This window comes from Trachypithecus francoisi, unplaced genomic scaffold, assembly GCF_009764315.1.
Source record: "Trachypithecus francoisi isolate TF-2019V2 unplaced genomic scaffold, Tfra_2.0 Lachesis_group16, whole genome shotgun sequence".
In the NCBI taxonomy this organism is placed as follows: domain Eukaryota; kingdom Metazoa; phylum Chordata; class Mammalia; order Primates; family Cercopithecidae; genus Trachypithecus; species Trachypithecus francoisi.
Genome location: NW_022681461.1, coordinates 25,826,656 through 25,844,715, shown reverse-complemented (window position 1 = coordinate 25,844,715; position 18,060 = coordinate 25,826,656). Strand labels below are relative to the sequence as shown.

Below are 18,060 nucleotides of genomic sequence, written 5' to 3'. Positions count from 1 at the left end.
TGGAGTGCAGTGGCACCATTTGGGCTCACTGCAACCTCTGCCTCCCAGGTTCAAGTAGGCTCTGCTTCAGCCTCCCAAATAGCTGGAATTACAGGTGCCCGCCATGACGCCTGGTTATCAAACTTTTTACAAGTTTTATCTTTAGTACTTGGGGCATTATTACTAAAAAATTAAATTGCAGTCTGTACATATTATTAAAAGCTACCTTTTAAAAGCATGGAAATGTATACAAGGGGCCCAGAAAGTCTTATTTCAAAAGGAACTAGACTTCTTGGGCTTAAAAATGTTCATTTTAGCCAGGTGTGTTGGCTCACGCCTATTATAATCCCTGCTACTTGGGTGGCTGAGGTAGGAGAATACTTGAGCCCAGAAATTTGAAGCTGCAATAAGCTATGATCACACTATGGCACTACTAGTCTAGGTGACAAAGTAAGACCACTGTCTCTTAAAAAAGAAAAAAAAAGTATATTTTTGATTGTACAATTAATCAAATGAACCACTTTGTAAATTATGTACTAACTATAAGGTCATGTTTGTCCTTATTAGTTTTGAACCATATAACACACCCCTCCCCCATTGCACGTACTTAAATTCAAGTATACCTACACCTAGCAATGGCTGTCACACAGAAATCAATCAAAAGCCACTGCTGGCTGAGGTGAATTTTGTCAAAACAAATCAAACAGTATTATTATTGACTGACAAATCCAAATTTTCAGGTTTAAAACTTTGCTAGGTTAGAAAAGCCAGACTAGTGTTAATTTATCAAAACATATTTATGCAGCACTTACTAGGTCTTGCTCCAAGTACTTAAACAATCCTATGAGATAGATATTATTTTTTCCTCCCTCCTCCCACCCCATTTACAGTTGAGGAAACAGAAACATAGATAAGTTTAACTTATGCAAGACCACAGTGTTAGTAAATGGTAATGGTAAAGCCAGGTTTCATATTCAGCAGTTTGAGTGCAGTGTCAATGCTTTATTTTTTAAGATGGGGTCTCAGCTATGTTGACCTGGCTGGTTTTGAACTCCTGGCCTCAAGCAATCCTTACACTTCAGCTTTTCAAAGTGCTGGGATTACAGGCAAGAGCTGCTGTGCCTGGCTTCCATACTTTTAATTACTGAGTTAGATTAATATGCGGGAATGAAATGTTTTGCTACAATGTGAATATGGAAAGAGGGTACAATGAGCCCAGTAGAAAATGAAAAGTAAGGATCAATGGCCCTCCCATTTCATATGCAAAAAAATTTATCAATATTAGATTAAAAAATGAAGGTGGGACAGTTGCTCAGAATATGTGAGATGTATTTGGGAAAAGAGGAGGGAAGTAGCCTTGGCTATTAGATAATAAAAAAGAAGTAAGCAAAACCTGGACTGACATGATAAATTCACAGCTTTTGTTTAATTCTTAAGATTCTGAGATGTGATTTTAAAGAAAAAACCTGATGTATTACAGCAGTCACAAAATTTGTGAAGATTCCAGGAAGTCTTTGGACATATGCTAATATTGAAGCATCATATATAAAAAATAGTATCTGAAGTGACCACCAAAACTGCTCTCAAAAATGGCATCAGTTTGCATAACACCTACACAACCAACTCATGGGGATATATCATTGGATCAACTTTGCTATCTTAATTAATATAGGTGAGACTGTGTTGGGATGCTGATGGCACTGCATCTAGAAACTAATCTGGGAACAACTGAAATCTTGAGTCATCTCTGTCCTGTTGCTTCCTGACTAGATTTTCCCTTCAATTTTGGGGGCTTGACTACATGGTTCACTTTTAAATCACCCCCCAGCTCCATTCTCTGAGACACATAAATCACAGACCTCACCCCTACATTAAATCCAGGCTTCTACTTGCATAGGGCCGGGGGAAAACAGAATAATGCACTAGACAGAGAGCCAGGTAAACTGGCTGTCTAGTATACCTTGGTTAGAGCAGAGATGAGTCACCAGCCTGGGAACCACTACAGACGCACTGACCCTGTGTGGCTTCTAACTGAAGAGGATCTGAAGTCAATGTACATTCTTACTGAAATGAAGCATAATTACAATTGTGCTTGTATTTCAGAGTAACAGGCCATAAACAAGGATGGGCCACCTAAAATGCCTCCATTCTAACTAGCTGGGTCCAAGTCCATCCCCCTTTTATGTTTCATTTTAGACTTTTCATCTTCCTGAGAATAGCTACTCTTGGAATAACTAGAAGCCATGGACATGGAAGACTCCTGAGCACTGGGAAGTTTTATAGACCTTGTGTTCATTCAATGGGCACATTACAATGAGATCAAAACTCATCATTAACGAGTGGTAGTGAGTGGACAAGTGCATAAATATGTTACATAGGAAATCTGCCCTAGAGGAGGTCTGGGAGAAATCTTGAGAAGCAGCATGTATTTTTTAGTGACTACTGCAGCTGTTTAATTAGAAATCATCAATCCCTGATAGTCTACTACGGGAAGTTCTATCCTCTCTCTCCCTATAATGTCACCAATGTATTTATGGATTTCAGAGCTTGTCATCAGGAAGTGTTCTTAGACCTGGAAGCCAATAAGTTATAACTTCCTAAGGAATTTGACTAGACCAGTACTTAACTTGCCTAAAGCCTATGTCCTGGCCAAAGAGGGTATATAATTGTGTTTCAGGCTGAATTATGTCTTTGCAACTTACTCTCAAGATTCTTCTGCCTTCTGTAGAATACCAGTATGGAAAAAGGAGGCCATCACCCAGTATAGATTTTTCTATATTGGGTGTATAATGTAGCCAAGCCTCCAAAATTGAAGTACTACATTATGTTACTTTGTAAAGTCTGCAATTTGAAGAATGCATCAAGCTCTTCAACCTCTGTAACACCAATCTGTTAATGTTCTAATACTTAATAAACTTTCTTATTAATATCTTCTACCAGAAAATGTCAGTGTCTCAGGATAACATTATACTGTATATTGCTCTCAGACCTGACTTTGGACAAACCTTTCTTTGGATGTTTGGAGCTAGGTACTATTTAATCCATTCCATGCAAAATCACTTAATGTGCCAACAGCTTGGGGTCAAACCTAAAAATTACCTTAGAATGCAACAGGACTATTAAGAGTCTGTGGTTCATGGAAAACTCCTGAAACTACATGCAAAATTTTGGGACAAAAGGTCCAAAACCTTTAATAACAGACTGACTTGAAAATTACTTTCTCAAAATTCTGGAGGTTAAGGTATATTACATTTTCATTTTAAGCTTCTCAAGCTTTACCACTCACCCAATCTAGAACAGCTATAATATCTTAATTTCTATTTAGAAAGCTAAAAGAACCCTTCCTTTTTGCATCTATCTAATCTGTGGTTAAGATGGATATTTCCAGTGCTGTGTAAGACATTTCTGTTACAAAATAAACCAAGTTCAATCTTTTTTTTTTTTTTTTTGAGACAGAGTCTCGCTCTGTCGCCCGGGCTGGAGTGCAGTGGCCGGATCTCAGCTCACTGCAAGCTCCGCCTCCCGGGTTCACGCCATTCTCCTGCCTCCGCCTCCCGAGTAGCTGGGGCTACAGGCACCCGCCACCTCGCCCGGCTAGTTTTTTGTATTTTTTAGTAGAGACGGGGTTTCACCGTATTAGCCAGGATGGTCTCGATCTCCTGACCTCGTGATCCGCCCGTCTCGGCCTCCCAAAGTGCTGGGATTACAGGCTTGAGCCACGGCGCCCGGCTACCAAGTTGAATCTTAATCTACTCATATCTTGATTCAGTGAATGCTCATTCTGTCCCCAACTTCACTTCTATATGATTAACATTCTCAGCTGTAGAAAGGAATTTCTGCATTGTACTCCTGACTTCAATTTCTTTTTTTACCTTTTAGAATTGCATAAAATTGCAGACTACAAATGTAGTAGCAGACTTCTTATTCTTGCCCTGAAAATATATCTACATATGGGCATTAAAAAATATCCCTAGTTCTGTCACCTATCCAGTGGGGGTTCAAGAGAACTTGGTCAAGATATTAAACTTCTAAAAAATATCTCGAGTTCTTGGTAACTAAGAAATTCTGATGAAGGAGGAGGGTTAGAATTTCAGCCTGTGAATAAAAAAGATGCCAAATTTGTAGCATAAGGCTTCAGCTTTTCCTAGTGGAAACGCTGTTTAAAAAGTCCTCTGATGGTTATTACAGAGTCAACCAAATAAACAGGGGTCTATACATGTACAGTTCTATCTTCTACCAATGCGCGCATGCCCCTCCCCACACACACACACGCACACACATATATATATCTTCTTAAAGACATAGGAGTGTCCCTCTCCTCACCTTTTCAAAGACAAATGACAGAATTAAAAGGGAAAATGGGATAAATGGACATAGAGAAAATTGATTAAACCCCTGTAGAGGTTTTCATGTTGTTGCAAAAAATATCCTTTTTTCTGAGCTGAAGAAGCTGAACTTGGTTAGGAAATGTCATCTCTCTCTTCTAGCAGCCCTGGGGCTAATTATATGCAAAACCTCTTAGAATAAGGGTTAAGATGTTCAGTGGTGGGTGCCCAAAAGGAAGTACAGAACAATAAGAAAATGTTTAGGTCCCTCATGGGAGACACATGAATTTATAACTAGAAAGAATTTTAGGTGCCAACTAACGGCTAATAAATCGATCTGTCCCCTTTTTACTTAAAGATTAACCCAGGAAAAGTAAGTGGCAGCTCCAAGGACAACCCATAAAACTAATTAATAACAGTTGGCTTAGAGGGTTTCAACCACTCCACATCATTAAATTTCTTGTAACCTTGCTCTACATTAAGATATAAAGTCATTCTGCAGGCCACGCTCAGTGGCTCATCCCAGCACTTTGGGAGGCCAAGGTGGGAGGATCACTTGAGCCCAGGAGTTCAAGACCAACTTGGGCAACATAGTGTACAAAAAATAAAAATTAGATGGGTGTGGTGGCACACGCCTGTGGTCCCAGCTACTCAGGAGTCTGAGGTGGGAGGATTGCCTGAGCACAGAAGTGGAGACTATGGTGAGCCATGATCATGCCACTGCACTCCAGCCTGGGCAACAGAGGAAGACCCTGTCTCAAAAAATATAAAAAATGAAAATAAAATGAAGCCATCTTGCAAAGAATTTATTTCCCAAAGGAATTTATATTCCTCATTTAACTATTGATCCCTTTTCCATATACTGTATATAATACGTTTTTAGTAGTGATATGGGGAAATTACAACATTCACGCAGTCTCAATATAAATGCAATACTCTTTAACTCTCTTTACCTAGATGTTGTAACATGTCAGTAAATCCTTACTAATGTGGCCTTCAGTTTGCCCAGTTTGGCTTGCTGCATAAATTGTCATCTCTACCACTTCCTTTTCCTCTGGCTGCAGCTGTTTCCCTTAATCATATGCATCTGTTAAGTAAAGGTTTGAAGAAATAGCACTACTCTTAGATGTGTAACAAACACTTGTTACTTGTGCTTAAAACTTTTCCAGCCTCAAAAAGTTTACATTTCACCACTTTCTTCAAATATGGAAATTTTGTCTTTTCATACATTTTTTTCGGTAGTGCGTAAGAAGAAATGGAACAGAGATTTCAAAGAATAGTCTAGATGCCTAATATAAGAAAATAAGAACAATATATTTAACAGATTGGGAATTAATGTCCTGTAGGGTCTTTTCATCCAATAAAAAATTAAGGGCTATTTAATGTGGAATAGATTTTAAGCTTTCAGAAATCAGAAGACAGTAGAGATCAAGAATTAGGAAAGACTTTGTGAGAGAATTAGAACTTCAGTTAGATATGACTTCCCAAAACAGAGGGAAAACCTTCCAGGCTTGGAGGATAATGTAAAAAGTGAGAAAGAACAAAAGCATAGGGTGTATGGTGGAAAGGAATTAAAAACATGGGAGGCAGGCCGGACGCAGTGGGTCAAGCCTGTAATCCCAGCACTTTGGGAGGCCGAGACGGGTGGATCACGAGGTCAGATCGAGACCATCCTGGCTAACACGGTGAAAACCCGTCTCTACTAAAAATACAAAAAACTAGCCGGGCGAGGTGGCGGGTGCCTGTAGTCCCAGCTACTGGGGAGGCTGAGGCAGGAGAATGGCGTAAACCCGGGAGGCGGAGCTTGCAGTGAGCTGAGATCCCGCCACTGCACTCCAGCCTGGGCGACAGAGCCAGACTCCGTCTTAAGAAAAAAAAAAAAAAAATGGGAGGCCGGGCATGGTGGCTCACGCCTGTAATCCCAACACTTTGGGAGGCCGAGGTGGGTGGATTACCTAAGGTCAGGAGTTCAAGACCAGTCTGACCAACACGGTGAAACTCCATCTCTACTAAAAACAAAACAAAAAATACAAAAATTAGCTGGCCGTGGTGATGCATGCCCGTAATCCCAACTACTCAGGAGGCTGAGTCAGGAGAATCGCTTGAACCCAGGAGGCGGAGGTTGCAGTGAGCTGAGATCGCACCATTGCACTCCAGCCTGGGCAACAAAAGTGAAACTCCATCTCAAAAAAATACATATAGGAAAGGGCAGGTTTAGATATGTGAGAAATTTAAAAACAAATCTCTGGCTGGGAGTGGTGGCTCCCACTTATAATCTCAGCACTTTGGGAGGCCGAGGCAGGTGGATCACTTGAGCTCAGGCAATTGAGACCATCCTGGGCAACATGGCAAAACTCTGTCTCTACCAAAAAAAAAAAAAAAAATTAGTGAGGAGTGGTGGTGCACGCCTGTAGTCCCAGCACTGTGGGGGTCTGAGGTGGTGGATCACCTGAGGTCAGGAGTTTCAGAGCAAGCCTGGCCAACATGGTGAAACCATATCTCTACTAAAAATACAAAAATTAGCCAGGTGTGGTGGTGCGTGCCTGTAATCCCAGCTACTCAAGAGGCTGAGACATGAGAAAAGCTTGAACCCGGAAGACAGAGGCTGCAGTGAGCCAAGATTGCGCCACTGCACTCCAACCTGGGCAACAGAGCAAGACTCTCAAAAAAAAAAAAAAAAAGACAGAGAGAGCTGCGTAGCAAGAATACAAGCAAATACTGTTTTCATTTTTTCTTTTAAAGAAATGTCCTAGGGTAGGTCTGAAAAGTATTTTAGCCAAAGCTGACAGAGAACAACGTTTCCAAAGTTGTATGTCAAGTAATGCAACTGGGGAAGAGTGGGATGGAGGAAAGCAGAAAATGAAGATGTCTGTAAAACATTGAGGCAAATTCTTAGAGATGAATCTCATAGGCTGGGCCTGTAGTTTTTATTTGGTAGTCTATACGTCTAGGGTATCTCTGGTGTAAATACTTCTTCGTAATAAGGAAGAAAGCAGGCATTTAAGACGGGTGGTTTGCTCACCCTTACAAACGTCGCACATTAGGTTACTACATGGTCTTGCATACCATTTTAGGCAGGGATCTCATGGACCCTGTTATTAGATGAGTTAAATATATCTTTGACAACATTACTTGGATCTGTAGGAAATATAGGAATTGTAGAAGAAGCACTAGCCCAAGAGTTGGCAAATGAAGGTACTGGCTATAATTCTATTTAAATGAGCTCTATGCCCCCTACTGCCTCAATTTTAATGTGAAAATAATGCACTATGAGACATAGAGCTTCTCTGGCAAAATTATACTAAATCCTCCCTCTTCTCTGTAAAGTGCCTATTTTGGGGATATCATATCCTATGTTAACATTATCTTTATGCAACTAAATATGGCTCTCTTCCTGCCTTGTCCTTACAGGAAAAACAAACAAACAAACAAAAAAAAACACAAAAAATCTTTAATTCTACATTTCATTAAAAATACTGAGAATATTTTTAAAATTCTCTAAATGACATTTCTAAAAGAAAAGTAAATTCTTTAGGAGCCTTACTAAAAACAAGCCAGAATAGTACCAGATAGGCAGGAAATTTTCATTGACTTTAATATCTTAAAAGTCTAGGCCGGGTGCGGTGGCTCAGGCCTGTAATCCCAGCAATTTGGGAGGCCGAGGTGGGTGGATCACGGGGTCAGGAGATCGAGACCATCCTGGCTACCATGGCAAAACCCCTTCTCTACTAAAAAAAACACACACACAAAATTAGCCGGGCATGGTGGCGGGCGCCTGTAGTCTCAGCTACTCGGGAGGCTGAGGCAGGAAAATGGCATGAATCCGGGAGGCGGAGCTTGCAGTGAGCCGAGATACCGTGCCACTGCACTCCAGCCTGGGCGACACAGCGACACTCCGTCTCAAAAAAAAAAAAAAAAAAGTCTAAATCCCAAAAAAGACAGTTCAATTGAAAAGTCAATTTATGTCATCTTTAATTATAATTAAGAACAAATGTAATTCTCTGAATTTATTAAGATTGCCTTTTCTATCCTTTTTGTACTAGTCTCTCACTATGAGGAAATGAAAGGACAAAGCAGGGTTACATAGAATAACACAACAGAAAGAACAACTCAAAATGTGTGAGTAAACACAAAGAAAAATATTTGAGTAAATGTGAATTTCTTCCATTCATATGTTCTCCTAATCTACAATTTCTTTTCTAGATGGCCTACAAGGTGATTTCCTGCTTAAAAACTCCTTGATGTCTTCTCTCTCTACTTGTAAAAAAATCAAGGTCAGGGATGGTGGCTCATGCCTATAATCCCAGCACTTTGGGAGGTTGAGGCAGACAGGAGTTTGAGACCAGCCTGGCCAAAAGGGTGAAATCCTGTCTCTACTAAAAATATAAAAATTAGCCAGGCATAATGGGGTGTGCCTATAATCCCAGGATTACTTGGGAGGCTGATGTGGCAGAATCGCTTGAATTCATGAGGCTGAGGCTGCAGTGAGCCAAGATTGTGCCACTGCACTCCAGTCTGGGCAACAGAGCGAGACTCCATCTCAAAAAAAAAAAAAAAAAAGAAAGAAAAAATCAAACTTTTCCAAAACAGGTCCTTAAACACCTTGTGTCAAGTGGCTTTTTCTTACCCCTCCAACCATATCTTGATACTATCCCCACCTCATCACTAGGGTTACAGCCTCTCTCACTCACCATTTTTCAGTCTCTTGAAAGCATGAAGCTGTTTCCACATCAGAGTTCACGCACATGCTTAAAATTTTTTTTGCATGTATCTGTACCTAGATTCTTCTTACCGTACCTGAATCTTTTTTTCAGAATCAAACCTCTTTACTTCTCACTTACCAATATTCCCTGTCAGGCCCAAAATGAATTGTAATATAACATCTCTCATCAACTTGTAGGATCACTGACAACCTCTTAACAATTTCGAAGTATAACAGGTATTTTTCAATCTTCAACTTATACAGGATCACTTTATAGAATTTAACATCATTGTCCTTTCCTTCCTTCTTGAAATTAACCTTCAATCTTGGTTTCTCTGATGGTTTCTTCAAACTCTTTTATAACCTATTTATTTATTTTTATAGATTGGTCTTTTGTCTTCCTCTTTTTATCTCACCCAAACCTACTGCTTTAACTACCTTTTATACTACAATGTTACCTAGATCTAAAAATCTAAATCTCTAAGGTTTCAGGTCTCTCCCCTTAAACTCTAGACTCTGAAATATCTCCATCTGCATTTCACTCTTTCCCCATCCCCCTCTTCATTCCTCTCATTCAATTAAGGTCTACTTCCTATGGACCTCTCTGCAAACCTCTTAGCCTCATTTTAGCTCAACCACTTTTCAATGAATGTTATAAAATCACTCACTAATATCTATTTCATACCCCTCTAATCCGTGCTCTACATTGCCACCAGTTGATGTCACCTTCCTGTTTAAAATGTTCCAATGGGACTTTCAAGCTCTCTTAAATAAGTCTAAATTCTCTGGCATGCGATACATGATTCCCCCACCCTCCTTGGTCTCTAGCCTTATTTCTGAGCATTTTCTTATTCAATTCTCTATTTAACATGCTGTTCCTCACTAAGAGAGGTTCTTTTTTGCTTCTGTGCCTTATCACATATTGTTCCTTCTTTGTTGATAAAATTTCCCCAACTCATCATTCCTCCTTCAAATAAATGAAACAACTTTTACTAGCTTTTAAGCCTCTGGCAAAAACAGTCTCCCTTGACCCGTGCACATGCTGATTAATTTAGATAATCTCTTTAGTGATACTTATTTTGGCTTCTGGGTGCATATGTATGAATTAGGTTGTGAAGCAAAATGTATTTTTTTATAGAATCTAACGAAAAATGGAAAGCCATTACCCTAGTGGTTTGTATCAGAACACCCTTTATGTATGTAAAGTCCTGCTTCTGGCTATTATCTCATTACCCCTACCTTCCACCCCACCCCCACCCTTTCAGTTTTTTTTTTCAGGCTAGTCAAATGAAGCAGTAGAACTGGAAAAGGAACAAAGAAGTATGTAGCAGGTTGTTACCAATTAGTTGTAAAGGGACCGTGATCAGCCCCTAACTCTTTGATTAATAAAAGCGACAATGAGGTCTGTTAAAAAGCTCTGAACAAAATGTAACTTGTAGTATTTCAGATGTAGGCTTGCCAATACAAGTTACTAAATGACATTTTCTTCGCTAATAACTGATGTGCAGAGAATAATCATTACTTTCAGGGATTGGGTCCACAGAGCTACAGTGAAAAATTATCAGCACACTAGGCAGGATAGTAATCAGAAACAAAATATCTAGGTCACAATCTGCAAATGACATTTTTGGGAAAAGTTTATTATATGAATTATTTCCATTGATTTTCATTTTCAAAACAAACTTAAAAAAAAAAAAATCTAAATTCAGAAGCCAAACAAGTTTGACATGATTGACAATGTCTTTTATTTTTGTTCCTGGAGGCACTTGCTTTACTTCAAGTTTCTTGGGATTGGAGTGGAGACTCGGCTGCACCAAGTAAATGAAGTTATTTCAACCCCCTTTCTTCACTCTGATCTACATTAGGCATATGCTATGCATTTTCTAAATCCTACCCTTTTAATGTGACTACATCCTCAACATAAATCTTAAATACTCTGATAAGCCATAATTTTAAAAAGTATTTATCAATATACAGTATTTTTAAGTATAATTATTGCCATCCTTTTTTTTCACTGATAGATAATATTTTATCTATTTATGGGATACATGGGTTTGCTACATGCATAGAATTCGAACATCACCTCAGACACTATAAGAAGCTTCTCATGGGGAAAAAACTGAAAGTAAGGTCATAACTAAAATATTAATTGCGTGTTTGCTAGTGGTTTCCCAATAATCTATGTATTATTGCTTTTATACTTTAGAGAGTCCATTTTAACACTAGTGAAAGAAAGAAAGAAAGAGAGAGAGAGAGAGAGAGAGGGGGAGGGAGGGAATATAATCAAATGTAATCAGATTTGATCCAAATTCTCTGATTTCCTAGGTCTCTATGCCATTAGCAACCTCAGTTCCTTCAACTCCAAGATGATACACATCCATTACCTTCATCACAAAGATGACATGTGGTAATTAATGGGCTAATACCTGTAATACAATCTGAAGTTCTAGCATAAAGACATTCTATAAGTACAAAACACTTTCTCAATAAATCTGCATGAGATGATTTTCACATGAAAAAAGGTTTATGGTTTGTCTACAAATGACTGTATGTTAACAAAATAGATTTACTGCAATGACTGGTTCTTTCCATCAATGTTTTAGAATGAGTGAGATAAATATTTATCAAATAATGACACAGATAATTATAGACCGTAATAAATGCTATGAAAATACAGAGTGCTATGAGAACAAGGTGGGGGGCGGGAAGTAGGCACTTTTACTTGTTATATCTTTTAATCTTAATAATACTTTTCTCAGGTTATCATGAAGAAATCAAGAAATCAGGTTAATTAGCGTGTCAAGTTCACACAGCTTAAAGGTGGGGAGAGCCAGGAACACAGGTTTCACTTAGGGACCATATTCTGTCCACTCTTCCAGTATTTTGCTAATATCTGCATTGCTAATACTCTCACTGACTGCATTTCTCTGCTCATTCTCCTCTTCTCAATGAGGCCTACCCTAAACACCCTATTTAACAGGTTCAACTAACTCCTTTGGTCCACCTTACCCCCTCTATGTTTTCTTTTATTCCAAAGCAGTTATCACTTTCTAATATATTATTTTATTTGTTGTGCATATTATCAGTGGCCCTCTGGTAGGTGATAAGCTCCAGGAAGTGAGGGATCTTTGCTTGTTTTGCTCATAGATGTCATTCCCCTACTCCCATCCCCAGAATAGTGACTGGTACCCAGTGGACACTGGCCCAATTTTCCTTTCCTGTTTTCAGCTTTAGCTGTATGCAAGAAGTTGTTTAATCATTCTCACTTTTAATTACTAGGAAAACAAAGAAGTTTGACCCTATATCTGAGGCCAATTTATATTCAAATAACATTTAAATTTAGTCTGAAATTCTATTCTGTTAAAAAAAAAAAAAAGGTAGGGTCATTAGTATCATTTTAAAAATCCTAGCCATAATAAAAAGTGATGAAAAGACATTTCAAGCAAACTCTGAAATGTGGAAGATGCAGATGAGGATCAATGATCAGTATTTAAGAGTGTCTACTCACATTTGATGATGCTATAGTGGCTAAATGTAAGACACGGATGAAATATAAGAATCAGAGTTTACACTAAAGTAGTAATTGCTAAACCTTAGGGATTCCAAAAAACAGGTAAAGTAAAAAAGAGAAAAGTTGGAATGAAAGAGATGTCAAATTGTAATTCTGCAACAAAGGGATGTTAAGAACTAAAAACAATTACTATCACTGTAATTTCATCAGAACATCTTAACATAAAAAATTACCTAATTTCAGAATAAAGGGCAGTTATTTTGATTAAGTAAATTTAGATCCATGAGCACCTCATTATATAAAAACAGTTCAACATGAATTTAAGATCTAAATGTGAAAACTCTTAAAAGATGCTCTGAAAGAATTTTTATAACCCCAGTATAGAGAAGGCTTTAAAAAGAATAATACATTTGATATTAAAATTAAAAACAACTTCTAGTCATTAAAAGACAACATATTTAAGTGAAAATGCATGCTAAAGAATGGAAGAAGTTTTTTTTTTTTTTTTGAGATGGAGTCTGGTTCTGTCCCCCAGGATGGAGTGTGGTGGCACGACCTTGGCTCACTGCAACCTCTGCGTCCCGGGTTCAAGCAATTCTCCTGTCTCAGCCTCCTGAGTAGCTGGGATTACAGGAGCCCACCACTACACCCGGTTAATTTTTGGTATTTTTAGTAGAGATGGGGTTTCACCACGTTGACCAGGCTGGAAGATATTTTTAATGCTTACCAAATATTATTACAAAGAATACATTTTAAAAAGATGCAAATAAAAACTACAATGAGGTACCATTTCATACTCCCCAGAATGGCAAAAATTAATAAAATATTACTACTAATATTTTTGTACCTTCTAAAATATCTGGAATGCAAACAAGAAGACCCTCTCTCATGCATTATGGACTGGAAGGTGTACTTTGTAGAGAAAACTGACAGTTATCTAATAAAGTTGAAGATATTTTTACCCTATGGTCTAGCAATCTACTACCAAATTTATAAACCAGGGCAATCTTTCTCAATGACAGCTTTTGGCTGCTACATTGAATGAGGGGCACTACTAAACACAGGCAAGGAATGCAAGGCACTTTTCTTGCACAAAGAAAGTGCTGCTCAGATTGGGCGCAGTGGCTCACACCTGTAATCCCAGCACTTTTGGGAGGCAGGGGGCGGGGTGCGGTGCCACGGTAGGCAGATCACTTGCGCTCAGTTCAAGACCCGCCTGGCCAACATGGTGAAACCCTCGTCTGTACAAAAAAAATACAAAAATTAGATGCGTGTGGTGGCACATGCTTGTAGTCCCAGCTACTCGGGAGGCCGAGGTGGGAGGATTGTTTGAGTTTGTGGCGGTCGAGGGTTCAGTGGGCAGTGATCATGCCAGTGCGCTCCAGCCTGGGTGACAGAGTGAGAATCTGTTGAAAGGAAGGAAGGAAGGAAGGAAGGAAGGAGGGAGGGAGGGAGGGAGGGACGGACGGAGGGAAGGAAGGGAAAGAGAAAGAAAGAAAGAAAGAAAAGCAAGCAAGCAAGCAAGCAAGCAAGCTGCTCCATGCCTCATGACTTGAATATTCTGTCGGACATTCATAGAGGGGAACAGAAAGAGGAAAAAAAACTCACTAATGCCAGATAATTCTAAACAGGATTTAATACCAAGTTTATTTGTATAGTTTTAACAAAGATGAAGATTTGTTATGAGTGCAACCATTGTGTAAAGAGGTAAGATTGCACTTTTATTTCTGTTTAAACTTTTCTGAGGATAGTTTGTCATTTCAGAAAATCATTTTCCACCAATGACAGTCTCAGCATTGGTACTTGAATGGCTAACTCAACATACCTGTCATAATCTGTAGCTGTTGTATTGATGGAGACACCACCCATTGGTACAAAGTGTCTAATTACTACTATTTCTTTTAGCAGCGCTTCTTATATTTCAGTGCGTACATACATCACCTGGGAATCTTGATAAAATACAGCATCTGGCCAGGCACAGTGGCTCATGTCTGTAATCCCAATGTCCTAGTGCTTTGGGATACTGAGGAGGGAGGATCACTTGAGGCCAGGAGTTCAAGATCAGCCTGTGCAATATAGCAAGACCCTGTCTCTGTAAAAAATGTAAAAATTAGCCAGGCCTGATGGTGCATACCTGTAGTCCCAGATACTCAGGAGGCTGAAGTGGGAGGATCCCTTGAGCCCAGGAGTTTGAGGTTACAGTGAGTTGTATGACTCCAGAGATTCTGTCTCTTACATTATTTAAAAACAAAACAAACAAACAAACAAACAAAAATAGCATTTGCATCAGTAGGTTAAAGTCTGACGCTCTGCATTTCCAACAAGCTCCCAAGTGATTCAGATGTTGCTGGTCCACCATTACACTTGGTAGCTAATCCTGAATGTAGTCTTGAGCTCAAGCATTTACAAAGTGAAACACACATTACTTTATTACAAATTTTTCTTATTTTATTAAGGCCATTGCTTTCTTTAAAGTATGAATATAGATTATTATGAAGTTCATTTTAGGATAGTATTGAAGGAACTATAAAATATTTTCTATGAACACGGGATATAGTTAGGGTCAAGAACCACTGCCCTAGAAGTCTTACACAACAGATACCTAACATACACAGGAATATTCCTTATAGCACTGTTTAATAGCAAACAAGTGGAAACAACAAAAATGACCATCAGCAGAAACCTGACATAGTTATATAACACAGCACATACCACCTAACAGTAAAAGTAAATAAACTAGAGCAACCTGAATAAACATAGATAAATCTTGGCCAAGTTGTGTGAAGAAAGCAAGCTAAAGAAAGATATCTGTATTTAAATAGTCTTAAGACAATCAAAATAAAACTATATATATAATGTTCATAGGTAAAGGTACGTAGTTAAGTACAAACGTGGATATAGGAAGGATGCATGTCAACTTTGGGTCACTGGTTACATGTGGGGGGAAAAGGGAATAGCATTTAAGAGAGATATAGCATACCAAGGACACTGTATTATTTTTGTTTTTGTTTGTTTGTTTTCCTCAGAAAGAGTTTTGCTCTTGTTGCCCAGGCTGGAGTGCAATGGTGCGATCTTGGCTCACCACAACTTCTGCCTCCTGGGTTCTAGCGATTCTCCTGCCTCAGCCTCCCGAGTAGCTGGGATTACAGGCATGCGCCACCACGCCTGGCTTATTTTGTATTTTTAGTAGAGACGGGGTTTCTTCATGTTGGTCAGGCTGGTCTCGAACTCCCGACCTCAGGTGATCTGCCCGCCTCGGCCTCCCAAAATGCTGGGATTACAGGCGTGAGCCATCGAGCCCGGCCAGACACTTCGTTTTAATTGGTAGTTTTGTTTAACTGGGTGATGGGTACATGGATATTCATTATATTGTATGGCACCAACATTTATATTGCTATGTTAGTTCTCATTTCACTAGGACAAAACTCTTAGGCATGAAAAGGTGTTTGGAAAACACTGCTCCAAAGCAAAGGATTCAGGACTAGAGAAGACCCAGGTTTAAGCCTCAATTCTACTTCTTACTAATTGCTTAGCTTTAGGCAATTGAAATAATTAACTTATCTGGGCTTTATTTATTTCATCTGTAAAAATTCCACAAACGGCCAGGTGCAGTGGCTCACACCTGTAAACCCAGCACTTTGGGAGGCCAAGGTGGGTGGATCACCTGAGGTCAGGAGTTCAAGACCAGACTGGCCAACGTGGTGAAACCCCGTCTCCACTAAAAATACAAAAATTAGCCGGGTGTGGTGGCGGGTGCCTGTAATCCCAGCTACTCGGGAGGCTAAGGCAGGAGAATCATTTGAATCCAGGAAGCAGAGGTTGCAGAGAGCCGAGATCACGCCATTGCACTCCAGCCTGGACAACAAGAGCAAAACTCCGTCTCAAAAAAAAAAAAAAAAAGTCACAAACTCACTTTCTCTCTCCAACTGGACAGGCAAATGGGGCAATGTATGTGTGAAATTTTAAACAGTAGGAAGGGTAGGAATAATTTTCAGAATTAAGAGCAAAACTTTGGAAAAATTAGAAGTAAAATCTACCAGCAAATAAACCAACCAATAAATATACTCTATTTTCTTGTCATCACTGCTTCTAAAGATCTTAACACCAATCTTAATATGGAAGAAATTTTAATTCTTAAATAATGGCATAGGGACAGTCATTCTCCCTATCTTTATGCTAACTGTTCATCAAAGGACTGAAATTCACAATATCAAAACAAAATAAGAGCACTGCATTAAAAAGTATTCTCATTTAACATATATCAACGGTCACATAACCAGAGTAACTGATGCCTATATGGTTCTCACTGACCTTTTTTATAAAGTGAGCAGGTGGCACATTTTGTTAGCCCTATATTACAGATGGAGAAAACTGACTCAGATGTGGGATAGTGTGCCTGGAGTTGTAGACCAATTCAGTGAAACTTGGAACAGACACTAATTGCTTAATTCTTCTGTGTTCATTAAGCTACTAAAGACACTATTTTTTCATCATGTTTTTTGGTGATTTTGTTTGTCCCAGGAAACAGAAAATTCTTTGTCAGCAGTCATTTCATAAACATTTCAAAATGGGCAAAGGTACTCAAGGAAACAAGCTACTCATCAACTGAAGTACTGCACACTAAGGGACAAAATTAAAACTGCCTAGCCTGCTAAAAATCTAATCCTGTCCTTGCCAATTAACCTTATTAATATAGAGTAGGAGAAAAGAGAGGTCAAAATATAGGTGAAGGTGCCATTCATTTCCTCCTGGATTTCAAATGATATGACAATTACTGCACAACAGAGATTTTTACCTCTGCTGTTCCTTAAGTAACACGACCCCTATTCTCCAAATAAAAACTTTACAACAAGTTGGGCAGTCTCAAATTAGAATACTAGCAATCATGAGAATTTTCAAAATTCTGGCTATCATTAGATGTCACCCAACTGAAATTCATGCTATAAACATATGTAGGGAAACTATGGAAAAAAGTTAATTTCAATGTAAATTTCCCTGTTAATCTAAACAGATTAACGTTATTACAACATGTATCTGACTTTCTACTCCGACTCATGAGGTATTATAGTTTCATATGTTGGCACAAGATCTACAAAGATTTATTAGAGGCATAAAAAAATTCCAATGAATCATCTGTGGATCAAGCACCATATATCACAAAAAGTATTAAGCAAGAACACAGTTCATAAACAGCGAAATTTAAAGGTCACCCCCTCTCTGTATTCCGTTATTCATCCTTTTGCTTACCAAATCTACCTCACCCTGACTTAAAGCGTCATTTACAGAAAATTCTCTTCTGGCATTGGCAGAAGTCCCACCAAGGATCAAAGATCTGAACTTTTTTTTTTTTAAACAAAAACCCCAGGTTAAATACACTCTTTCCTTTACGAAAGACCCCACACAGTACAACCTAATTTGACATAACTTTGTTTCGGGGTTAAAAAAAAATCCCAAACAAAACCTTTAAATTTTCCAATTCAAAAACGATTCCTGATAAGCCTACCTTAAGAGTTCGAAAACAGATAAGATTAAAGTCCAACCAT

The 18,060-nt window shown here is 38.8% G+C and overlaps 1 protein-coding gene across 3 annotated transcripts in view; it reads right to left on the bottom strand.

The window, feature by feature from the left end:
* The window catches only part of ABHD17B (abhydrolase domain containing 17B, depalmitoylase), a 50,870-nt gene that overhangs the window by 31,619 nt on the left and 1,191 nt on the right, over positions 1-18,060 (bottom strand). Inside the window, exon 2 of one of the 3 annotated variants that reach the window (XM_033237099.1) lies at positions 14,652-14,748. The exons of the other annotated variants lie outside the window; for them this stretch is intronic. The gene's annotated coding sequence lies outside the window, so the exon portion shown is untranslated. The remainder of the gene's footprint in view (positions 1-14,651; positions 14,749-18,060) is intronic. 3 annotated transcript variants of the gene reach the window in all.